At 42.0% G+C, this 27,750-nt stretch overlaps 1 long non-coding RNA gene across 1 annotated transcript; it reads right to left on the minus strand.

Moving 5' to 3' along the window:
* Positions 1–1,790: 1,790 nt before the first annotated feature.
* On the minus strand, positions 1,791–27,524 carry LOC125371644. The gene is made up of 4 exons (XR_007220297.1): positions 27,226–27,524; positions 25,218–25,407; positions 7,112–7,201; positions 1,791–2,707 (listed from the first exon to the last, which is right to left on the minus strand). It is a non-coding gene; the product is annotated as an uncharacterized LOC125371644 (long non-coding RNA).
* Between the last annotated feature and the right edge of the window lie 226 nt (positions 27,525–27,750).

Raw genomic sequence — 27,750 nt, forward strand, 5'->3', positions numbered from 1 at the left:
AAACTGTACAAGGAGGTAGTAGTCCATCTTCCACTGCCAATACGGGTGGTGAAGTGAGAAGGGGATGCCCATCTTCCACTGCCAATACGGGTGGTGAGGTGAGAAGGGGACGTCCATCTTCCACTGCCAATACGGGTGGTGAAGTGAGAAGGGGATGCCCATCTTCCACTGCCAATACGGGTGGTGAGGTGAGAAGGGGACGTCCATCTTCCACTGCCAATACGGGTGGTGAGGTGAGAAGGGGACGTCCATCTTCCACTGCCAATACGGGTGGTGAGGTGGGAAGGGGACGTCCATCTTCCACTGCCAATACGGGTGGTGAGGTGGGAAGGGGACGTCCATCTTCCACTGCCAATACGGGTGGTGAGGTGGGAAGGGGACGTCCATCTTCCAATGCCAATACGGGTGGTGAGGTGGGAAGGGGACGTCCATCTTCCACTGCCAATACGGGTGGTGAGGTGGGAAGGGGACGTCCATCTTCCACTGCCAATACGGGTGGTGAGGTGAGAAGGGGACGTCCATCTTCCACTGCCAATACGGGTGGTGAGGTGGGAAGGGGACGTCCATCTTCCACTGCCAATACGGGTGGTGAGGTGGGAAGGGGACGTCCATCTTCCACTGCCAATACGGGTGGTGAGGTGGGAAGGGGACGTCCATCTTCCACTGCCAATACGGGTGGTGAGGTGAGAAGGGGACGTCCATCTTCCACTGCCAATACGGGTGGTGAGGTGAGAAGGGGACGTCCATCTTCCACTGCCAATACAGGTGGTGAGGTGGGAAGGGGACGTCCATCTTCCACTGCCAATACAGGTGGTGAGGTGGGAAGGGGACGTCCATCTTCCACTGCCAATACGGGTGGTGAGGTGAGAAGGGGACGTCCATCTTCCACTGCCAATACGAGTGGTGAGGTGGGAAGGGGACGTCCATCTTCCACTGCCAATACGGGTGGTGAGGTGGGAAGGGGACGTCCATCTTCCACTGCCAATACAGGTGGTGAGGTGAGAAGGGGACGTCCATCTTCCACTGCCAATACAGGTGGTGAGGTGGGAAGGGGACGTCCATCTTCCACTGCCAATACAGGTGGTGAGGTGGGAAGGGGACGTCCATCTTCCACTGCCAATACAGGTGGTGAGGTGAGAAGGGGACGTCCATCTTCCACTGCCAATACAGGTGGTGAGGTGGGAAGGGGACGTCCATCTTCCACTGCCAATACTGGTTCCAGATAGACCCTCAAAGTGTCATATTGGAAGTGAGAGTTTCCGTGTCCAGTGCATGAGCACAGATATACCTCCACCATCACGTTCAGGCAGACAGAAAGCTACCAACAGAGTTAGTGATGACACACAAAGGTCATGAGAGCCAGGTGGGTGGAAATAAGGGAAATAACTAAATACAGGGGACCAAATTTATGTAACGGTAACTTAAGCTGATCACCTGATGCAATGTACAGCAATCAGTGTGTTCAGGTGTTGGGAAAACCCCTTTTCAGCCAGCAACTCAAGTAACCTACATGCCCACTGAGATCCAGGTGAGGTGAAATGAGGTTTAACGTCGAGTCCAAGATTATTGCACTTATATAGCGGCGTGCATGCACATGTGTGTGTGGTTGTGTGTGGCTGCTTGTACTGGTCCGGACTGATGCCGATTTATAGTGCTAGCTCACTGAGATACCATGCCGCAGTTTAGCATGAATACCCCACTCAGACACAGTATACTGACTCCGAGCAGACCAGTCCTTGTTTTAGCCCCTTATTGCCGAGCGCCAGACAGGGTAACAACAAGTACCATCTCTTAACGTCTTTTGGTATGACGTGGCCGGGGATCAAACCCCAGACCTTCCGCTCTCCGGGCGGACGCTCTACCACTAGACCACGGAGGCGGTCACTGAGATCCAGACTAGTGACCACCAAATTTTGGCTTTAAACACAAAACCTAGCTCACACTGAAATTTATGAAGCAGGTGAAATGGATGTTTGCCCACAAACATTTCTTGATACACGGCATCAAACAGGCCAGCCTTGATACAGGCCAGCAACAGAAAGTTTATTAAAAATTCTAAATGCACGTGACCTGCCAAGGCTGAAGAAATCTCTCTCAAAGACTTGTGATGATGATGCAAAATGTAAATGGGGCATCACACAAAACGCAGAAAGCAGCAAAAATTGTTGTTGCACAGTAAGTATTTAGATAAAAACTTCAAACTTAGTCACAATGAAAGTAACTTTGAAAATTTGAGAAAATGCACTGACTTTCGTCTCGGCCCTAAACTGATTGAAAAGACACAAATCAACCCCCACAGTCAACAGTGTGAAGCAACCAACAAGGCATTGCGCCGGTCATTACCTCTGGATACAACCTCTGGATACAACCTCTGGATACAACCTCATGATACAACCTCGTGATACAACCTCGGGATACAACTTCGGGATACAACCTCGGGATACAACCTCGTGATACAACCTCGAGATACAACCTCGTGATACAACCTCTGGATACAACTTCGGGATACAACCTCGTGATACAACCTCGGGATACAACCTTGTGATACAACTTCGGGATACAACCTCGTGATACAACCTTGGGATACAACTTCGGAATACAACCTTTGCTCGTAACTTCCATGGTAGAGCCCACAGTGCTGTCCATCGTGTCAACTGCAAGAGTCCGGCAAAGTCAATATGGAAACTTCGACTAGGGCTTGGGTGTGCTGTCAGGGTGAAAGGAAACATAGATGGTGAGATTACCAAAAGCCATAATTAAGAACCTAAAGCTAAGACATACAAGAAATCCCAGTAAGTAACGACTGCCATGCAAAGAAAAAGCTGGAATTATTCAAACTCCATCATTGTAAAACAATTCGCAAGACGTACTCAGGCCACGAAAGGCTCAGGCCACAAAAGGCTCAGGCCACAAAAGGCTCAGGCCAAGACATACTCAGGCCACGAAAGGCTCAGGCCCAACTGATTCTGATTTAGTGTCGTAGAACCTTTAACCAGACACAGAACAAACACCCTTAACTCTTTCAACATAAGCCAACCAGAGTTATTTCCCTTGGTACATCAAGTTCCCACAACCATTGAACGCCTGCACACCAAGTTCCCAGAGACTTGTTGAAGAGAAGTATTCCTGTTTCTTTAAACTGTTCTGGTATATTTATGTTTGTGGCAATACCAACAAGCTACCTATCACTGCAATGCCCAGATTGTGTAGTACTTGAAAATTCATGAAAAAAATGTTTTAATTTCTACCATTCTTTAATTAAAGGAAATCACAGGTGAACAATCAGTAAAAAACAGACAACGTAACAGATTAGGAAGCTATAAATAGATTGACTGTAACAGAAAATGTGATAACAGTGAATAAATAGTGTCTTCTGACCTTCCGGCAGCAGGAGGAAAGTCATCTTCCCGAGGCAAGGGAGTTAGCTGACTATAAAAGTCCAGTTTCCACCCTTGCATAACTAGGCTCGAAGTCTGGAGTTACATTGTGGCTGGAATAATGAGTCTTTACATAGTCCAGTGAAAATCGCGTAAGAAACTAGACATCCGGTTCATAAACAACATGGATTCCATCGTGCAGCTTTCGTTCGACTGCAGGATTTCCAAAGCATGTGTACTGTCAACTGGGTGTAAGACCCATTTTATTACAATATAGGTCTTGATTATAGATCAGATCATCTTGACTAAGCGCCGCCATATTGTTTGAAGCAAATGGAAGTGATACGAGAGGGAGGTGGAAACTGACCGGTCAGTTAGAGGGACATAGAAGGGCCATAACACAGAACTGCCAGTGGTGGCGCTAGGATCGAGTGATGAAATTCCAGCGTAGTTCGGTAAGGGTGGAAACAGACCGGTCAGTTGGAGGGACGTAGAAGGGCCATAACCTGTGATTGCCACTGGTGGCGCTAGGATCGAGCCATGAAATTCCAGCGTAGTTCGGTAAGGGTGGAAACAGGACTTTTATAGTCAGTTAATTCCCTTGCCTCAGGAAGATGGAGGAAAGAAGGTGACCCAGGCGTTGCACAGCTGAGAACTGATATGGAGATGTGGAGGTGCTTCACCTGAAACAGAGACCATATAACAGAGGGATGGCCCTCTAGCCTATGCGCGAAACCATCAGTGCTACGGCTTGTACTGCGCAGCCTGTCCGGAAGCGAGCAGAAACGCGTTCACTGCAGTCATCGTTGTTGCCTTTTTTTCCCATGCAAAAGATATATTTCACAATACATAATTACACTCATATATTTCTTAACATTGTTAACATCACAACTGAGATGTGTTGGTGCCCTAAAGCATGTCGTTGTCACTGTATTTGATGACTGTGATCACGCTTTGTCTTTGTCCGAGAGAACAAAATGGCGCACATGTAAAATCGGCAAAAGTGCAGATTTTGATTTTCAATAACGGCCTCTAATTCGCAATGAAAGTCCTTGGTTACCTAGGTGTATAAAAAGGAGATATGTTAAAAATTGGCTTAGTGCCATTAACAAATTTAGGGCGGATCCGAAATTTCAGATTTTGACTCCAGAAATGGGACTAAATCTGAATTTTCCCCGAAATAATTACACCACAACTCTTAATTTTCGCATGCTTTCAGACGAATGTGTTCCTATTATCGGTCCTGAATTTAGTAGTTTTACATTCATCACAATTTCCCCCATGGCTTGGTACCAACGTTATTTAGATACGATCGGTAGTTTTTTTGGTATGATTTTTGGCGCAAGGCCATATTTTACGTCACATATTTTAAGTTAAATTACCATATAGCAGACGACATAACATGCATTTTGTCTGTGATTATCATCCGCATATATCCTGTGAAACATTCTACAAAGTGACTTATATTGTATGATATTAGAATTGTTTTTGTAAAACGCGTATTTTTTTTACCATTGCTTTCACCATTTCTTCGTAAGTTTAACTTTGTTTCAGTTAGGCCTAATCACATATCGAGCATATACTACATACTACGATACTACATATTTGTTATCTTCTGTAGGTTTTGTCTGTATAAATCATGACTACATTTAATCGATTATTTTTTTTATGCCGTGTAAATATTGATTATGAGCAAAATGATATTGGCCTAAACCCAATCATAATAATGTAAATATGATGAAGGTACTACTTACTTTGTGTATTTACACAACAATGAAAACATCATACAAAAATAAAAATCCGTTACATGAAATATTTGTATAATAAAATTATCATTTGCTTTGTAAATGCAAAGAAAGAAGAAGGATTATATCGGCAGTCGTCGGGAGAGAAGTTCCAGACAACAAGGTCGAAGGTGTTATTCAGTAAAATATATAGATGGAAAAATACATTTACATATGTCAGAGTTTGTGATGTTTTGTTTTGTTTTAATAGTAATACATGTGTAGTTGCATGTTTTGTTCCAGGTTAGAGTTTAAAGTTTGTTTTTCATTGATCAGATATAGAAAACTATGATGAAAGAATTTTGAAAACAACAAACGTTACTACAGTTTACGATATACTAGTACATATCTGGTACCATGCTCGTTGAAGCTATAGTGTTATACCTGAAATACCTAATTATTTGCATGCTGAAATATCAATCTAATCGGGTAATATCGGAATATTTGGAATTTAACAGTAGCCTCCCTTTGAAAAAAAACTTACCTCGCTCCAGCAAACCCCATTATCACTGCTAGCCCCAAACTGGCATTAACCAATAACTTTTGATTCTTTCGAAGCCCATTGTCGGACACATCGAAAATTCATTTAACATCGCTCGTAGTTTAATGTGTATTTCTAATTCATTGGAACTATTAGCATTATAAAATAGTAGCGAGTTTACATGAAATAAAAACATTAATATGGCGCCATTTTTTTTCTGGCTAATAGTAAAGCATTTACACCAGTCGGTGATCATGCATTTTTGCAAGTAAATCTAGTCTGGACTTATTATTAGATATGAAGTTAATATGGAGATATATTTTGTGAACATCGGGAATATGGTGATATGTTACAAGTGTCTTCCCTGCTTCTGGATGAGTTTTATTTACACTTCCTGAGTTCCTGTGCAATTTACCGGATCGTAGTTTTCTGTGGCGTTCGTAGTAGATTTGGTATATTTGTTTATTTATAATAGTTAACAATTACAGCATAAAATGAGATATTTTAACTGATTTTTGAAACAAATAGAATACGTTATAAAATACTTTTGATATCAGAACGGCTTTTTCTTCACATGCCCTCGAAAACTTACGCTTGTGGACAGACGTCATATTTTCATTTCCTACCTTTTTCTTTGAGTGAATCTTTTAAGGAGGTTTTTACCAACGGCTTGGTAGCGGTAACATCACTGTCATTCTATTTAGACCAAGAGTCATCCGAAACCAACCCCTGGTCGAAGAGAGGGAATTCTTCAAGTGGCATATCTAGGTCCAAGACGAAATCGTCCCAGTGAATGAAGTCGTCCATGGCTGTGGCGGATGTAAATTGAAATAAATGTCCCGGAAGACACACATGTTCAGCAAATAATTTGCAGCCAACTGACATGTGCTTATGAGAGATATCATAAAAAAATCTTTGTAATCCGCTAAGAGACGTCCTTTTATTGGATTGTCGCTGGTCGTAGTTGGAGAAATCGCGGATAAGGGAATTAACTCTTACCCCGGATATTATGTAATATTGTTTACGTGGTTACCAGAATGGTCAGTCGTGAATGTCTGCGCATCTATTGCGCATCTGCAGCGATACAGGGAGGTTAACAGCAGGGTGTCGGGGTGTATCAGTTACATGCCAGACCGTAGCGCTGATGGTTTATGATAAACTGTTGGGGAGGGCCGTCCCTCTATTATATGGTCTCTGCCTGAAACAATAAATAAAATATTTGTCAAATAATACAGGTTTTATTTCGGTAACATGATTGCTATTTAACCTTGTTGTGTTATTTTTTTCAATGGAACAACAGAACAGGTGTGTAATGGCTGCTGCTGCTGCTGCCTACTTGAGGTATACTCGTTAGGCCAGGTAAGCTGGTTAGCCAAGGTAAGTAAATGTGAGAAATAACACAAAAGGTTGAAACAAATTAGAATGTTATCATGTAGCATACAAAGACAATAGGATCTAATTATATTTACATCACTAGACAGCATAGGTTACTGAAGGAGCTTGATTGGCAGGTGTGTTGAAAGTGGATTATCTCCCTTGGATGTGGCAGTGTTCTTCACCTGAAAATATAACAAAGGATTTTAACAGTTTTTCTTGTTGAATCGTTGAAATATGAATGCTTTTGAGTTATATGAATGTTATATTTGAACCTAGAATAATAAAAGTTCATATTTTGCAGCAGCAACACCCCAAAAATATCATCTCGTTAACTTTGGTTAGCGAGACAAGTGAAAAAAAGAGAGGAAAAAATACAAAAGGCTGAAATAAATCACTTAACTATCCAATATCATACACAGACAGCGAACTAATATGTTTTCAAACACCAGATGGCACAGGTGACAGTAGGAGGTGGACTGACAGGTGTTGAAAGTGTGGATTATCTCCCTTTGACTATTCTTCACCTAACATGAAACTTGAAAAAATAATAACAACACTTTGATGACTTGTTTGGTTCTACGATTTTGTATTTGAGATCAGGTTGAGTTGAACTGTTTGGATTGTTTGTTCGTTTGTTGATGCTACAAACAGCAATATTCCAGCTATATGACAGTGATCTGTAAATCATCGACAAGACGGTCCAGTGATTGACATCAAGAGCATTGATCCAAGCATTTAGAATACGATGACATGCATCAACCAACACACATATATATATTTATTTTGTTTGTTTGGTGTTTAACGCTGCACTCAGCAATATTCCAGCTATATGACGGCGGTCTGTAAATAATCGAGTCTGGACCAGACAATCCAGGTTCACTCACAAATTCCTCGCGGTCACGCCCACAATCTTAGTCCTTGTTCCAAACTCATACAGAAAATCCTGGAGGAAAATATTCCATGAAGCCTTCGAAACCATTGTCGTCATCATCGTGAAACAGTTTGCAAATTTCCCGTTCGCCCTCAGGATTTAGTTCAAGCAAATCAAAATCCACCACGAATTCAATAAAATCATTGTCTGACATCTCATCGCTATATGAATCATGACTTGCAGCCATTACACACGTATGTTCAAAGTCAAATCACAACACAAAGTTTACGTTCAGAAAATTCAGCTATCTAAAGAAACTTTCTAAATAAACACCCCATTATACCAACTCTTGTTTCCGGTAGTCACATGACTTGTTAACGCGAGTATAGGATGTATACTTTTATGTTGTTGTTTACTTTTATACACGCCGGCCGGTAGACCACCGTATGGTGTCTGGGGAGTCATGACATCTTGGCTGGTCTACTGGCCTACAGTGTTGAAAGAGTTAAGACACCCTGTAATCTAAGTCTACTCATGCTATGATGTATCTGACCACTAAACAACAGAACCGCCTCCGTGGTTTGGTGGATAGAGCGTCTGCCCGAAGGGCGAAACTATATGACTTTAACTATAAACACCACAAACCACCCTTAAGACACCCTGTAATCTAAATCTACTCATGCTATGATGTATCTGACCACTAAACAACAGAACCGCCTCCGTGGGCTGGTGGATAGACCGTCTGCCCGAAGGGCGAAACTATATGACTTTAACTATAAACACCACAAACCACCCTTAAGACACCCTGTAATCTAAATCTACTCATGCTATGATGTACCTGACCACTAAACAACAGAACCGCCTCCGTGGTTTGGTGGATAGAGCGTCTGCCCGAAGGGCGAAAGGCCGGGGATTTGATATGTAACTGTGTCATACCAAGGACATTAAAGAATGGTACTTGTTGTTAACCTGCCTGGTGCTAGGCAATAAGGGGCTAAAACAAGGACGGGTCCTCTTGGAGTCAGTATACTGTGTCTGAGTTGTGTATTCATGTTAAAGTGTGAAATGGTATCTCAGTGGGATACCACAATAAAATTGGCATAAGTTCAGTCTAGTACAAGTAGCCACACACAAACATCCATGCATGTTGCTATATAAGTGCAATAATCTTGCACCCCCTTTCACCTCACATCACTAAAAAACAGTCTATTTGACTACTTGATCCATGTCCAGAGACTGACTTTAACAAGAAACACCACAAACCACCCTTAAGACAACCTGTAATCTATATCTACCTCTGCTATGATGTATCTGATCACAGAACAGAGTCTATTTGACCACTTTATCCATGTCCAGAGACTGACTTTAACTATAAACACCACAAACCACCCTTAAGACAACCTAAAATCTATATCTACCCATGACATGATGTATCTGATCACAGAACAGAGTCTATTTGACCACTTGATCCATGTCCAAAGAATGACTTTAACTATAAACACCACAAACCACCCTTAAGACAACCTAAAATCTATATCTAACCGTGACATGATGTATCTGATCACAGAACAGAGTCTATTTGACCACTTGATCCATGTCCAGAGAATGACTTTAACTATAAACACCACAAAGCCACCCTTAAGGCACCCTGTAATCTATATCTACCCATAATATGATGTATCTGATCACAGAAGAGTGAGTGAGTGAGTGAGTGAGTGAGTGAGTGAGTGAGTGAGTGTAGTCACTGTTGCCAGGGAGTCTTGGACGCCTGCAGGAGAGTTGCTTTATACACAGGCTTATAGAGTGCCTTCATTGGGCACACAGGACCATAGCCAGATTCCACTTGGACAATGTGCGGGGCATTTTAATATTCTCCAGTTGAAATTATTTCATGAGGCCAATGTGCAGCTGATCCTGGCTGTTCCCAACTCAGACGTCTGACTTTGACAATCTGTGATCCAACAAATATAAAATAATGGTCAGGGTCAAGACAAAAACTTCAAATATCCTCCTCAGGACAGCAGACCAAAGGGAGCTTACTCATCCACCAAATGTTGCAAATTACCTCCCCTTTGTCTACAGTTGTTTGTTTGTCACAGTCGCAGATATTCCAGCTACATGACAACTCCATTTATATGAATAATTGGAGCAAACTCCTCAGCTCAAACATGGCAAACCTGCGATGACTTTGAGGCAGCATTCTTCGTACTCACAGACATATCAACCAGAGGACGACTTTAACCAAAAACAAAACACAAAACACCCTAAAGACACCCTGTAATCTAAACTACCCATGCTATGATGTATCTTGTCAGTATACATAGTCTATTTGACCACTTGACCCATCTCAAGAGGAGGACTTTAACCAGAAACAACACAAAACACCCTGAAGACACCCTGTAATCTAAATCTACCCATGCTATGATGTATCTGGTCAGTATACACAGTCTATTTGACCACTTGACCCATTTCAAGAGGAGGACTTTAACCAGAAACAACACAAAACACCCTGAAGACACCCTGTAATCTAAATCTACCCATGCCATGATGTATCTGGTCAGTATACACAGTCTATTTGACCACTTGACCCATCTCAAGAGGTGGATCTTAACCAGAAACAACACAAAACACCCTGAAGACACCCCATAATCTAAATCTACCCATGCTATGATGTATCTGGTCAGTATACAGTCTATTTGACCACTTGACCCATCTCAAGAAGAGGACTTTAACCAGAAACAATCCAAAACACCCTGAAGACACCCAGTAATCTAAATCTAGAAATGCTATGATGTATCTGGTCAGTATACAGTCTATTTGACCACTTGACCCATCTCAAGAGGAGGATTTTAACCAGAGACACCACAAAGCACCCTGAAGACACCCTGTAATCTAAATCTAACAATGTCATTATGTATCTGGTCAGTATACACAGTCTATTTGACCACTTGACCGATCTCAAGAGGAGGATTTTAACCAGAGACACCACAAAGCACCCTGAAGACACCCTGTAATCTAAATCTACCCATGCTATGATGTATCTGGTCAGTATACAGTCTATTTGACCACTTGACCCATCTCAACAGGAGGACTTTAACCAGAAACAATACAAAACACCCTGAAGACACCCTGTAATCTAAATCTACCCATGCTATGATGTATCTGGTCAGTATACACAGTCTATTTGACCACTTGACCCATCTCAAGAGGAGGATTTTAACCAGAGACACCACAAAGCACCCTGAAGACACCCTGTAATCTAAATCTAACAATGTCATTATGTATCTGGTCAGTATACACAGTCTATTTGACCACTTGACCCATATCAAGAGGAGGATTTTAACCAGAGACACCACAAAGCACCCTGAAGACACCCTGTTATCAAAATCTACCCATGTCATTATGGATCTGGTCAGTATAAATAGTCTATTTGACCACTTGACCCATATCAAGAGGAGGACTTTAACCAGAAACAACACAACCCACCCTTAAGACACCCTGTAATCGAAATCTACCCATGCTGTGATATATCTGGTCATCGTACACAATTTATTTGACCACTTGGCCCATGTCCAGACAATGCTGTGAACCTGAAGCTACATCGAACACCCTGTTACACACCCTGTAATCTAAATCTACCCATGCCCTGATGTATCTGGTCAGTTGGTTGGATTGTTGTTTAACGCCGCACTCAGCAATATTCCAGCTATATGACGGCGGTGTGTAAATAATCGAGTCTGGACCAGACAATTCAGTGATTGATATCATGAGCATCGATCCAGGCAATTGGGATCGATGACATGTATCAACCAAGTCGTCGAGCCTGACCAAGTGATCCCGTTAGTCGCCTTTTACGGCAAGCATAGGTTGCTGAAGACCTATTCTACCTCGGAATCTTCATGGGTCTGGTCAGTATACAGTCTATTTGACAACTTGACCCATTTCAAGAGGAGAAACTGTTATCTAAATCTCACCTTGCTATGATGTATCTGGTCAGTATACATAGTCTATTTGACCACTAGACCCATCTCAAGAGGAGGACTTTAGCCAGAAACAACACAAAACACCCTTAAGGTTACACACAACCAAATGTTTTCCAATAGACTTCTATAGTAACGTTATATTTTTTTTAAAAATAACTAAGCATTCAACAGCTATTACCTGTAAACACACCACCCCCAGTTTCGCACCAAATGTCACCTACTTGAAAATAGCTGTGGTCATATTCAGCATAAGTCATCATGTTGAAAAAGACAGTACTAAATTTAGAAAAACATGGTCAGTTTTAATACCTGGATTGATGTACATTTGAAAGACATAAAAATCTTACAGAATATCCTCCATTCACAGCCTGCAGATATCTCTCGATCTGCACTGAAGGCTCACTACGAAAACCGCACTGTCCAAACTGGTTCTGATTTGGTGTAGTAGAACCTGTAGACAAATCAGAATACAATTGCACTTGTCAAATCTGTGATTTATGTATTGTATATATATGTAGCTTCTCAGAAAAAAAATGGAAATTGGATTAAAGTTCACTACTTGTTCCAATCCAGCATGTCTATATGGCACCGGAATACATAGTTTTGATGCACAGAAAGAGTTGTGAGAGTTTAATGATGTTCACTTCATCAATGTTTTACAAAAGGTATTTCTGTATTAATAAAGAAGTTTCTACCTTCATGCACTGACCATGGGAGTTAATTCATATTTCATAAAAGAAGGGGGTCAAGGGTCAATTCTATAAATGATTGAGGCTGCATAGATCATATCACCCTAATTTTTTTTTTCAACTAAAAAAATTGAACAAATCTTTAAACCTCAAAACCAGTAAGAATACATATTTAAAATTGAGTAGTGGTCTGTTGTTTGCCTTCCTTTGCTGACATCATCAGAACATAGCAGAGTCTGCTACATTCATGGAATATGGTTTTGACACTCATGACCTGATGCGATTGATATTGTTTGAGATTGCTCGAACTTACACCATCCATTGTTTATATAATTAAACACTCAAATGGCTGTCAGCATTTGGTAAATCATCTATGGAGGGGCTATCACAAATGTTTGTGCTTTCATTTACTTCAAAAATCAAAAGTATAATCACCTATGATATAGGCTGGTGACATAAGTACACATGGAAAGGAATCAGAAAAAAATCTCAAAATTGGACAGAGAGCATGGAATTCAGGCCAACAATAAGCAAGGGACACATTTAGCAGCTTTAAAGTCATCATATATGTAAGGCTGGATAATGAACTTTACCAGAAAATAGGAAGTAAAGGGGTGCATTGTTGCCAGCAATCTCAAAAGCTGACCAGTGAACCATACTGCCTATTAAAGCCGAGAAAGGGAAATGGACCCTCAAGTAGCAGAAAGCTCTTTGAAACCACAACATGGAAGGAAATTACACTTAACTCTATTGATTTATTTAGTTAAGACTTTAAAATACTCACAGGACATCAAACATACTTACTGTTTAATGTTTCAAGGTGGCTAAACTTGCTAATTTCAGTTATTTGCCAGTTTCAATGAAACAAAGTTAAAATTCCATATAATTTTGAAAATGGACAGCTTATCCTGACATAAATGTAATTCTTTTTATTCACAATTAACAGTGTCATGTAATACCAGCTTAAAATAGAGTTTCTCTCTAATAATTTATGGGTTTATAGGGGAATGAAAGATACAATGCATTTTACTAAACAGGGGAGATAATTTAGTATTGTCGAACACTATCACATTCTTTACAGATGATTTCAGAACCATAATGTTACATTCCAAAAGAGCCAGTGGATATTATTTTCATCTAAGCAGGTTCTGGGACTGGTGTATAGCCCTTACTTCATGTTTGCAAACTAAAGAAAATGCACAGTGGGGCATTAAGGGAGCACTGTCAGAAATGTCTAGTGCATGAGGGTGATCTTATTATGGCACTTGATAGTGAGCAACAGAGGGGCCTCAAGTGGACTGGGGTTCTTAAATGTACTTTATTGTACCTACATGTCCAAGTTCCACAACTTCTACAAGGTAATAGAGCGCAGCGAGGCAAAACAAGGGTTGTCAATCACACACTGCCAACACCGGACTTCTGATCAGCTTCTCCAAATGCCAAATTCGATGTCGAAACTCCTACTTCTTCTGCATGAGTGCACATATACCTCCCCAGTCAACATCAGGCATGCTAAAAGCTGAAAAAAGTGTTCAGACAATATCAAATGGCAAACCAGTTTGGATATAACAGCCAGGAGTCAGTTCTTGAGGGGACAAAATAATTATTTGAAAGTCATATGAGTGAAAAATAAGTCTGTTTTAAGACACTTAATAGAAAAATAGAATCATTCATTCACAAAAAAGCACCTAACAGAAAGATATATTGGTATACTACATTGTTTACTATAAATAAGGGGATTTGTGACATATTCTGCTGTCAGCAGTGTACATGCTTCACATTCAAAATAACGGCATCGCGTAACTTGACCGGCAAGCGATTGACACAAGGCAGAAATTGTTGTGGCAGTGGTGACTTTATCCTAATCTGTTGTCAAATTTATCAGTTTCAACAAATTCAGAAGGCAGGAGGAGGGCTTGATGGACAGAGGTACCCTGGGGGGTTCGTGCTGAGTTCGACCACAATACAAAGCAAAATTCATTTCCAGGCCATCCAAATGCTCCATTCAACCCAAAATGTCCCCAACTTCACTGTCATTATTTTTAAATTTGCCTCCATGGTGTATCCATGGTGAAATATAAACAGGAAAGCATGTAATGTATGAATTACTGAAATGTGCACTCACTCTACAGATTACACACAGCCAAATGTTTTCCCATAGACTTCTATAGTAACGTTATATTTTTTTTTTAAATAACTAAGCATTCAACAGCTATTACCTGTAAACACACCACCTGCAGTTTCGCACCAAATGTCACCTGCTTGAAAATAGCTGTGGTCATATTCAGCATAGGTCATCATGTTGAAAAAGACAGTACTAAATATAGAAAAACATGGTCAGTTTTAATAACTGGATGGATGTACATTTGAAAGACATAAAAATCTTACAGAATATCCTCCATTCACAGGCTGCAGATATCTCTCGATCTACACTGAAGGCTCCCTACGAAAACCGCACTGTCCAAACGGGTTCTGATTTGGTGTAGTAGAACCTTAAGACACCCTGTAATCTATATCTACCCATGCTATGATGTATCTGGTCAGTATACAGTCTATTTGACCACTTGACCCATCTCAAGAGGTAGATCTTAACCAAAAACAACACAAACCACCCTGAAGACACCCTGTAATCTAAATCTAACAATGCTATGATGTATCTGGTCAGTATACAGTCTATTTGACCACTTGACCCATCTCAAGAGGAGGACTTTAACCAGAAACAACACAAAACACCCTGAAGACACCCTGTAATCTAAATCTACCTGTGCTATGATGTATCTGATCAGTATACAGTCTATTTGACCACTTGACCCATCTCATGAGGTAGATCTTAACCAAAAACAATACAAAACACCCTTAAGACATTCTGTAATCTAAATCTACCTGTGCTATGATGTATCTGATCAGTATACAGTCTATTTGACCACTTGACCCATCTCATGAGGTAGATCTTAACCAGAAACAATACAAATCACCCTGAAGACACCCTGTAATCTAAATCTAACAATGCTATGATGTATCTGGTCAGTATACAGTCTATTTGACCACTTGACCCATCTCAAGAGGTAGATCTTAACCAAAAACAACACAACCCACCCTTAAGACACCCTGTAATATAAATCTAACCATGTCACTATGTATCTGGTCAGTATTCAGTCTATTTGACCACTTGTCCCATCTCAAGAGGAGAACTTTAACCAGAAACAACACAAAACACCCTGAAGACATCCTGTAATCTAAATCTACAATTGCTATGATGTATCTGGTCAGTATACAGTCTATTTGACCACTTGACCCATCTCAAGAGGTGGATCTTAACAAGAAACAACACAAAACACCCTGAAGACATCCTGTAATCTAAATCTACAATTGCTATGATGTATCTGGTCAGTACACAGTCTATTTAACCACTTGACCCATCTCAAGAGGAGGACTTTAACCAGAAACAACACAAAACAACCTGAAGACACCCTGTAATCTAAATCTACAATTGGTATGATGTATCTGGTCAGTATTCAGTCTATTTGACCACTTGACCCATCTCAAGAGGAGGACTTTAACCAGAAACAACACAAACCACCCTGAAGACATCCTGTAATCTAAATCTACCCATGCTGTGATGTATCTGGTCAGTATACAGTCTATTTGACCACTTGACCCATCTCAAGAGGAGGACCTTAACCAGAAAAAACACAAAACACCCTGAAGACACCCTGTAATCTAAATCTACCCATGCTATGATGTATCTGGTCAGTATACAGTCTATTTGACCACTTGACCCATCTCAAGAGGTAGATCTTAACCAGAAACAATACAAAACACCCTGAAGACACCCTGTAATCTAAATCTACCCATGCTATGATGTATCTGGTCAGTATACAGTCTATTTGACCACTTGACCCATCTCAAGAGGAGGACCTTAACCAGAAACAATACAAACCACCCTGAAGACACCCTGTAATCTCAATCTACCCATGCTATGATGTATCTGGTCAGTATACAGTCTATTTGACCACTTGACCCATCTCAAGAGGTGGATCTTAACCAAAAACAATACAAATCACCCTGAAGACACCCTGTAATCTAAATCTAACAATGTTATGATGTATCTGGTCAGTATACATAGTCTATTTGACCACTTGACCCATCTCAAGAGGAGGACTTTAACCAGAAACAATACAAACACCCCTTAAGACACCCTGTAATCTAAATCTAACAATGCTATGATGTATCTGGTCAGTATACAGTCTATTTGACCACTTGACCCATCTCAAGAGGTGGATCTTAACCAAAAACAATACAAATCACCCTGAAGACACCCTGTAATCAAAATCTAACAATGCTATGATGTATCTGGTCAGTATACATAGTCTATTTGACCACTTGACCCATCTCAAGAGGAGGACTTTAACCAGAAACAATACAAACACCCCTTAAGACACCCTGTAATCTAAATCTACCCATGCTATGATGTATCTGGTCAGTATACAGTCTATTTGACCACTTGACCCATCTCAAGAGGAGGACCTTAACCAGAAACAATACAAACCACCCTGAAGACACCCTGTAATCTCAATCTACCCATGTTGTGATGTATCTGGTCAGTATACAGTCTATTTGACCACTTGACCCATCTCAAGAGGAGGACCTTAACCAGAAACAACACAAAACACCCCTAAGTCACCCTGTAATATAAATCTACCCATGTCACTATGTATCTGGTCAGTATTCAGTCTATTTGACCACTTGACCCATCTCAAGAGGTAGATCTTAACCAAAAACAACACAAATCACCCTGAAGACACCCTGTAATCTAAATCTAACAATGCTATGATGTATCTGGTCAGTATTCAGTCTATTTGACCACTTGACCCATCTCAAGAGGCAATATTCCAAAAGTCTGTAAATAATCACAATTGGACCAGACAATCCAGTGATTGATATAATGAGTAAAGACCCATGCTGTGTGGGTACAACAAGCTACACTCGGCAATATTCCAATAGTCTGCAAATAATCACATCTAGACCAGACAATCCAGTGATTGATATTACGAGTAATGACCCACGCTCTGTGGGTACGACAGGCCAAACTCAGCAATATTCCAATAGTCTGTAAATAATCACATCTGGACCAGACAATCCAGTGATTGATATTACGAGTAATGACCCACGCTCTGTGGGTACGACAGGCCAAACTCAGCAATATTCCAATAGTCTGTAAATAATCACATCTGGACCAGACAATCCAGTGATTGATATTACGAGTAATGACCCACGCTCTGTGGGTACGACAGGCCAAACTCAGCAATATTCCAATAGTCTGTAAATAATCACATCTGGACCAGACAATCCAGTGATTGATATTACGAGTAATGACCCACGCTCTGTGGGTACGACAGGCCAAATCAGCAATATTCCAATAGTCTGTAAATAATCACATCTGGACCAGACAATCCAGTGACTGATATTACGAGTAATGACCCACGCTCTGTAGGTACGACAGGCTTCACTCAGCAATATTCCAATAGTCTGTAAATAATCACATCTGGACCAGACAATCCAGTGATTGAAATTACGAGTAATGACCCACGCTCTGTGGGTACGACAGGCTACACTAGGCAAAATTCAAATGGTCTGAAAATAATCACATCTGGACCAGACAATCCAGTGATTGAAATTACGAGTAACGACCCACGCTCTGTGGGTACGACAGGCTACACTAGGCAAAATTCGAATAGTCTGTAAATAATCACATCTGGACCAGACAATCCAGTGATTGATATTATGAGTAACGACCCAAGCTGTGTGGGTACGACAGGCTACACTAGGCAAAATTCGAATAGTCTGTAAATAATCACATCTGGACCAGACAATCCAGTGATTGATATTACGATTAACGACCCATGCTGTGTGGGTACGACAGGCTACACTCAGCAATATTCCAATAGTCTGTAAATAATCACATCTGGACCAGACAATCCAGTGATTGATATTACGAGTAACGACTCATGCTGTGTGGTACGACAGGCTGTCAACCTGGCCACTGAGTTGATCTACCCTTGTTGATGGGATCATTTGTAACCCCGAATCCCCTCAAGGTGTCAGGATACAATACAGTATGACCGATGCTATATGGTACGACAGGCTGTCAACCTGGCCACTGAGTTGATCTACCCTTGTTGATGGGATCAGTTGTAACCCGAATCCCCTCAGGGTGTCAGGATATAATACAGTATGACCGACGCTATATGGTACGACAGGCTGTCAACCTGGCCACTGAGTTGATCTACCCTTGTTGATGGGATCAGTTGTAACCCGAATCCCCTCAGGGTGTCAGGATATAATACAGTATGACCGATGCTATATGGTACGACAGGCTGTCAACCTGGCCACTGAGTTGATCTACCCTTGTTGATGGGATCAGTTGTAACCCCGAATCCCCTCAGGGTGTCAGGATATAATACAGTATGACCGACGCTATATGGTACGACAGGCTGTCAACCTGGCCACTGAGTTGATCTACCCTTGTTGATGGGATCAATTTGTAACCCCGAATCCCCTCAGGGTGTCAGGATATAATACAGTATGACCGACGCTATATGGTACGACAGGCTGTCAACCTGGCCACTGAGTTGATCTACCCTTGTTGATGGGATCAGTAGTAACCCCGAATCCCCTCAGGGTGTCAGGATACAATACAGTATGACCGACGCTATATGGTACGACAGGCTGTCAACCTGGCCACTGAGTTGATCTACCCTTGTTGATGGGATCAGTTGTAACCCCGAATCCCCTCAGGGTGTCAGGATACAATACAGTATGACCGACGCTATATGGTACGACAGGCTGTCAACCTGGCCACTGAGTTGATCTACCCTTGTTGATGGGATCAGTTGTAACCCCGAATCCCCTCAGGGTGTCAGGATATAATACAGTATGACCGATGCTATATGGTACGACAGGCTGTCAACCTGGCCACTGAGTTGATCTACCCTTGTTGATGGGATCAGTTGTAACCCCGAATCCCCTCAGGGTGTCAGGATATAATACAGTATGACCGACGCTATATGGTACGACAGGCTGTCAACCTGGCCACTGAGTTGATCTACCCTTGTTGATGGGATCAGTTGTAACCCGAATCCCCTCAGGGTGTCAGGATACAATACAGTATGACCGACGCTATATGGTAAGACAGGCTGTCAACCTGGTCACTGAGTTGATCTACCCTTGTTGATGGGATCAATTGTAACCCCGAATCCCCTCAGGGTGTCAGGATACAATACAGTATGACTGACGCTATATGGTACGACAGGCTGTCAACCTGGCCACTGAGTTGATCTACCCTTGTTGATGGGATCAGTTGTAACCCCGAATCCCCTCAGGGTGTCAGGATATAATACAGCATGTCCTGACTGCACAAACGTTCAACATCCTTGATGACTAGATTAACACAATCTATTCTCAGTGACATAAGACTCACAAATAATAAACAAATTTGTCTGTAAAGAAAAGTAAATATTTAACACATTCGATGGTGAGTGTTCTTGTAGACATACACCGAAAGTTATTTTTTTATAGCTATTTCAGGTTTGTATGGGTGTTGTCGCCACACTATTCCAATATTCCAGCTATAATTATGACGGTGTCTGTAAATAATCAAGTCTGGATCAGACAATCCAGTGGTCGACACCATGAGCATCGATACACTTAAAGGAGATTCCAGGACATGCAACCAACCAAGTCACTGAGCCTGACCAGACGGGCTACCGGTAGTTATAACGCTGATAGAAATCCAAATGTAACTATCCATATAGTTTACAAACACAAGATCAAAAGACACACACATTTACACATTTGTAATTTGGACAGTTTCAAGATTTTTTCAAGTGAATCGTGTTACACAGATAATCAATGGCGCATGTCAGGTGTTTATAGAATTGATAATGATATTGACAATGTCAGCCACTGTGGACCATGCCGGATATTTTTACATGCCGCGTGCAGGCATGGCAAGGGGGCAGACTGTGTGAAACTGAAGTGTTGTTTGATATATGGCGGCGGTCTGTAAGCAATCGAATCTGCACAAGACAATCCAGTGATTGACATCATGAGCATCAATTTACGCAACTGTGATACAATGACATACATCAACCAAGTCAGCGAGCCTGACCACCCAATCCCCTCAGTCTCCTCTTGTGACATGCATGGGTTGCTGAAGGCAACTCTACCCCGATCTTCATGGGTCAAAACTGAGGTGACACTGGTGCATGACATTAACATGTCAAACAGACATGACATTCATCTGCCCATACCCAGGCCCATCATGGCCGCTAAGAATGCAGATATTTTCTAGGGAATATTATACTAAGGCCAAACAAATGATATCCTTGGTTCTCAGGCACCGCCGGCATCATCATAAATTCTGCCACACGTTTCGCTTTTATTTCCATTTTCAAAAAGGAAAACTTAAAGATCCTAATATTTAAAAACAATGCGATCCAATATAGCACGCAGTTACTTCCCTTTAAATGCACACTGCTTTACTGTACATCTCGTGTTCTGGTCATGGGGGCAATAGGAATTTGTCTGCTTCTTTATGTCGGGTGGAGTGTATCCGATGATCAGTTACTTCCCTTTACATGCACACTGCTTTACTGTACATCTCGTGTTCTGGTCATGGGGGCAATAGGAGTTTGTCTGCTTCTTTATGTTGGGTGGAGTGTATCCGATGATCAGGGTAGTAATACGACATCGTCATCTTTGAGCTCATGCATGGATATAGCGCTGTGTAGATGGACTATAATTATTTGACCTGTTTGTTGCAGTGAGCTCATGCATGGATAAAGCGCTGTGTAGATGGACTATAATTATTTGACCTGCTCGTTGCAGTATGTATAAATCCTTAATGTCTTTTCTCTTCTGTAAAACACATCATTTGCCTATTTAATAACCTATTATAATTTATTAATGATGCACTGTACAAATCCTTCTCCATGTCTGCATGTACAGGACATGGCAGCCCAGCTGTAAGGCTAAACAAAAGAACAAACTTGTCCGTGCAGGCTGAGGGCTCTGATATCCTGTAACGGAATCCAAAGAAACCAAACCGTGATTTGAAGAAATCAGAGAATGAAATCATTCAATCTGTTACTCATGGAGCTGAAGAGATACCCGTTTATTTTAGTGGGCTTACTTGAGCAAATCGGCATAAGTTCAGACTAGAAGTGTGCATGCACCAACGCACGTTGCAATGTACGTGCATGCTCGTCGCAATGTAAGTGCAGCAATCTTGAACACAACGTTAGCCCCATTTCACCTCACGTCACTAAACCAGAGGCCCTAGATACAAATGTAGCATAACGATCTGAACCGTTTCCATGTTATGATCCAGGTTTCAAGACGCAAGGCTGGACCCCAAGGCAAATCATGTTGGCATAAATGTATTATTCTCTTTATAACAAACATATGTATACATTTATCTGTGTAGTGTAGGGTGGAGATAACATCGGTTTGCATGTTATGGTCAAGGTTCTAACGCCTTTGGGAGTGCCGGACAGATGAACAGAAGGGCCAGTCCTGGTAGCATAAGTGCATTCCTCTCCTTGTACTCAGCAATTGTACATATGGTCATACGGTGGGGATCTTAACTGTGTCCAAGTTAAGCACTCCTTTTGGCCCCGCCTCTCAGCCCCTGGGGGGGGGGGGGGGGGGGGGTCAGCCCTGCCATTGTACAACTGTGAATTCCCATCACCTGAGAATAGTTCCAGCCAAATATGGTTGATGTCTACCTCTTAGTTCCACAGAAAAATTCATTTAAAGCAATATTGCCCTTTTAAGCCCCGCACCTCAGCCCTTTTCGGGGGTCAGACCCACCATTTGTAGAATTTTGAATCCTCACCACCGGAAAATACTTCCAACCAAATACGGTTGATATCTATCTCTTAGTTCAAGAGAAGAAGTTGCTTAAAGCAACATAGCCTAATTACCCCTATTTGGCCCCGCCCCTTAGCCCCTTGAGGGATCAACCCCACCATTTCTACAATTTTGAACCCCCACCACCTAGGGATGCTTCGAGTCAAACTTCATTAATTTCCAATTAGTGGTTCAGAAGAAGAATTGAGTCATTTGAAAAAACTGTTGACGTAAGGACGACGGACGATGGACGGACGACAGACGCCACGGTATGGCAAAAGCTCACCTTGGTACTTCGGGCCCGGTGACCTAAAAACAGTCCAGTGGACCACTTTACCCACGTCCAGAGAATGAGTTTAACCAGAAACGCCACAAAGCACCCTGTAATCTAAATCTACCTATGCTGTTATGTATCTGGTCACAGAACATAGTCTATTGGACCACTTTACCCATGTCCAGAGAATGTCTTAAGGAGAAACAGCACAAAGCACCCTAAAGACACCCTGTAATCTAAATCTACCCATGCTGTCATGTATCTGGTCACAGAACATAGTCTATTGGACCACTTTACCAATGTCCAGAGAATGTCTTAAGGAGAAACAGCACAAAGCACCCTAACCAGAAACACCACAAAGCACCCTTAAGACACCCTGTAATCTAAATCTACCAATGCTGTCATGTATCTGGTCACAGAACACAGTCTATTGGACCACTTTACCCATGTCCAGAGAATGAGTTTAACCAGAAACACCACAAAGCACACTTAAGACACCCTGTAATCTAAATCTACCCATGCTGTCATGTATCTGGTCACAGAACACAGTCTATTGGGCCACTTTACCCATGTCCAGAGAATGAGTTTAACCAGAAACACCACAGACCACCCTTAAGACACCCTGTCATGTAAATCTACCCATGCTGTCATGTATCTGGTCACAGAACACAGTCTATTGGATCACTTTACCCATGTCCAGAGAATGCCTTAGGGAGAAACAGCACAAAGCACCCTTAAGACACCCTGTAATCTAAATCTACCCATGCTGTGATGTATCTGGTCACAGAACGTAGTCTATTGGACCACTTTACCCATGTCCAGAGAATGACTTTAACCAGAAACACCCCAAAGCACCCTTAAGACTCCCTGTAATCTAAATCTACTCATGTTACGATGTATCTGCTCTTGGGCCGGTTGGTAGCCCAGCTCATCACACCGAAGACCCGGGTTCGTTTCTGGTGTCCCCCGCCGAGATATTTCTGGAAAATTGCTAAAAGCGGCGGAAAACCATACTCACTCACTCAGTATGCTCTAAGAACAGAGTCTATTTGAACACTTCATTCATGTCCAGAGAATAACCTTAGCCAGAAACTGCACACATCCATCCTTAAGACACCTTGTAAGACACCTTGTAATCGACACCTACCCGTGCTATGATGTGTCTGGTTACTATACACTTGACCAATTCCAGAGAAACAACACAAAAGACCCTTAAGACACCCTGGGCCCACTTGCAAAAAGCGATCTTAGCGCTAAGACTGTTGTAAGCCTAAGTCAAAGTATGGGAGTTTCGATCATCTTAGCACTAAGATCGCTTTGTGCAAGTGAGCCCTGGACACTGGACACAGTTGATTTGACCATTTGACTCATCTCCTGAGAATGACTGAACCAGAAAAATCACAAACCACCCTGAAGACACCCTGTAATCTAAACACAATCCCTTTAACCTGAAGCTATGCAAACCAATATCTGGCTAGTATGCATAGTCTATTTGACCACTTGACCCATTTCCAGAGAAAGCCTTCAACCTGAAGCTACACAAACCATCCTTAAATCTGAATCTCACTTCCAGACCATCCACATTAAACATGAACCTAAGTTTGCCCCTGGCGGCCCAGTGCTTCATGATCAGCAACTCATGCTTGTCCTCAGATAGGTTGGTTGGTTGGTTGTTTAACGCCCCACTCACCAATATTCTGGCTATATGACCGCAGTCTGTAAATAATCGAATCTGAACCAGACAATCCAGTGATTAATATCATGAGCATCGATCCACGCAATTGGGACAGGTGACATATATCAACCAAGTCAGCGAGCCTGACCACCTGATCCCGTTAGTCGCCTTTTACGACAAGCATAGTCCCCTTTTACGGCAAGCATGGGTTGCTGAAGACCTATTCTACCCCAGAATCTTCACGGGTCTTGTCCTCAGAAGCGACAGATTCAGATGGTCAGTCTTGATGACTTGATTGCATGTCATCATGTCTCACTTGTGATGACCGTTGCTCATAATGTCAATCACTGGATTGTCTGGTGGGATGGGTAGGGGGGAGGTGATGTGAGGTAGGGTGGGGGTGGGGTGGGGTGAGGAGAGGTGAGAGTGTGTGTGTGTGTAGGGGGGGTTGCACTAGTCCAGACTGATGGCAGTTTTATGGTGTCAACTCACTGAGATCATGCTAGCAATTTAACATGAATACATAATCACTGGATTGTCTGGTGGGGTGAGGTGGGGTGGGGTGAAATGAGGTGGTGTGGTGTGAGGTGAGGTGGGGTGAGGTGAGGTGGGGTGGTATGAGATACCCCAAAATTATCAGACTGTGTATACAGCTCAACTGCAATTTGGACTGCTGGCACAAGACATGTGTAGATCTTGAGAGTTTCTAATAAAACAATCACGATGAAAGTCAGTGGCAAGAGAATCAGGTCACAGTTCAGCAAAGGTCACACTGCCTGGATCAAAGGTCTCACCTTTCAATCTGAAGAATCAGAAAGTGCCTCTCCGACCCATATACCCAGGACTGTCACCAGGATGAGTGCTGAAGACTTCTCACTGGTCACCATGTCCAGGTTGGATGGCACTGGTCTGTCCCCGCCACACTGTGACTGCATCTCTCCCTCTGTGTGGCTGTTGGGTCAAACTGCGGCCAGCAAGCAAGACCTGAAACAAGAGTCAAGCAAAGCTGATGTGGAGGGAATGTGACAATGAAAAGATGGCCGAGGCAAGGAACACAGCTCTGAGATCGCATCATTCAGCATCCACTGACTATGACAAGCCTCACCTGCAGATAGCCAGAGAAAGAAAATACATGCTTGAAAATGACATTGAAATGTGTTATGTGTGACTTCATAGCACCTGATATGAAGTTGTACAACGCAATCAAAACAGGCAATCCCGACCAAACCCAGCAGCATCTAACATAGGACTTGCCTTGAGTCTACAGTACATGACACCCCTATTGGAAACACAAGAGCCAGATTACTGATGGCGAAGACAGACATTCCACCCCCTTGTAGGAGCAGTATGCAGAGGACCTCTAACAAGGTGGCTAAGACTGATACTGAACTGAATACACAGGAGTAGAATTAGTGAAGGAAGTTAATCGCAAGAGGGTACTGAGCCTTGCGAGATGAATATTTTAATGGATGACCGATATAACTCAATGACAATAACAAGCAGGAAGAAGTCAGGGCAGAATGCATCACAAGCAATCAGCATCACCTGCGAAACAGTAACTGACAAGAAGTTCATCATCAGCTTATCATTCCAGAGTAAGCTCTGCTGGACTGGTGCTTGGCTGAAAGGAAAAGGAATGGATGTGAAATGTCCAGGGGGGCACCTACACTGTACTGCAAACATGTCGGCCTTCGCTGTTTAATATGGGAGAGGACATTGGAAATCAGCTTGCACTACAGGGTACACCGTCAGTCAGGTCATAATAACTGATGTCAACCAGCACCACAGTTTCTAAAGTAAACGTGGTCCGAAATTAAGCATAAAAATCAAGGGGTCCTTGCCATAGCCCGATAAAAAAGTTAAGTGTATTGTTATTTTTTACTGGCATGAACAGCTTTGAGACCCCTTGTGTTTCTCCATATCACTAACACTGCAGCTTCATCATCACTGTAGTTTCTGGGAAGATTTGAAAAATTAAAATTAATTTAGGTAAAATATCAATGCATAAAAAAATAAGGTTTCTTGACATTTTTTGTCAAAAATAAATCCCATTGTATAATTACACATCATAGCAAAAGTTCTAGGTCTGTGGTTTCTGAGAAAATGTTTTTAAAAGATTTTCCAAGTAGTAGAAGTGTATTTTTTATGTCTTGATTATTCAACAAGCAGGAATTTAACAGCTCTCAATCACAATGTTCTTTTACATATCATATCACAGTTACTGCTTGCTGTGCACAGTTGATTATTATTACTTTTTTGTTAAAACAACATTTTTGAAGATCATAAGATATCACTCCAGCAAGCAGAGACCATAAAACAGATTATGGTCTCTGTGCCAATTTTAAGTTACCATGGTTACTGTCAAAACCTGGTATTTCCAAACTAAAGTCAATGGCCACATCAATAAATTTAAATTATCTGAACAAATAACACACGGGTAATGGCTAACAATAGCATGCTTATCTTTTGAACAAACTTCTGGCTGACAATATTAGAGCGATCATCCGAGTTTCAGCTTACCTGTGTTTTTTCTGAGAAAAAGTCAAAACAATCCAATTCACACTGGAGACACTTACCGTGACCATTCACAATTAGCGGTCATAATATATTAACGAACATTGCTCCATTATTCCTGAGAGGAGAGAGGATTGACACCAGTGAGCATGTCTTGCCTCGGCCGCACCCTGTGACCCGGCCAGTGCCTGTTGGTGCAGTCGAATGCAAGTCTTGCTAGATCCGTGTCTATAACTTATTCTATACTTTCAAAATATCTTTAAAAAGTATAAATAATGAAGATACTACCTTATGTATCCACGGGCTGATAAGGTATCCCATGACATTTCACATTTTGCTTATAAAACAGCAAACCATCACGATCACTTCCCAAAATCACTTCCTGGTCGCCATTTTCTGGTTCAAGAAAGTTCAAGGTCGTGTTGGATGGTACTTCTGCGCTGGCCGCTGGACACAGACGAAAGCTTGGCCCCGTCTCTAAGTTTCGGGGGCGCAACAATATCGTGGAACTAGTTTCAGAAAAAGCTCCATGACTTTGCATGCTACCCGTGGTATGGATACCGTATTGAATGTGTAGGAAACAATACATCGATGTGAGAAGCTTATTAAAACTGGTACCAAGCTTCGTTGCGCTACAGACAGAAGGAAACCAGTCCGGTTGAAACCTCCCCGAGCAAATCTTGATCTAAATCTTTCACAGAGGGCCTGAACATGCTGACGTCAGAGCTAAAAACATGACGTCATTACCTTTGTCCGTGCACGTTCGAAAACTTTGCAGTGACTCAGCTATCAGTGGTATCAAGTCAAATCTCA

This window comes from Haliotis rufescens, unplaced genomic scaffold (genome assembly GCF_023055435.1).
Source record: "Haliotis rufescens isolate VD_foot unplaced genomic scaffold, xgHalRufe1.0.p SCAF_127, whole genome shotgun sequence".
Lineage (NCBI taxonomy): Eukaryota > Metazoa > Mollusca > Gastropoda > Lepetellida > Haliotidae > Haliotis > Haliotis rufescens.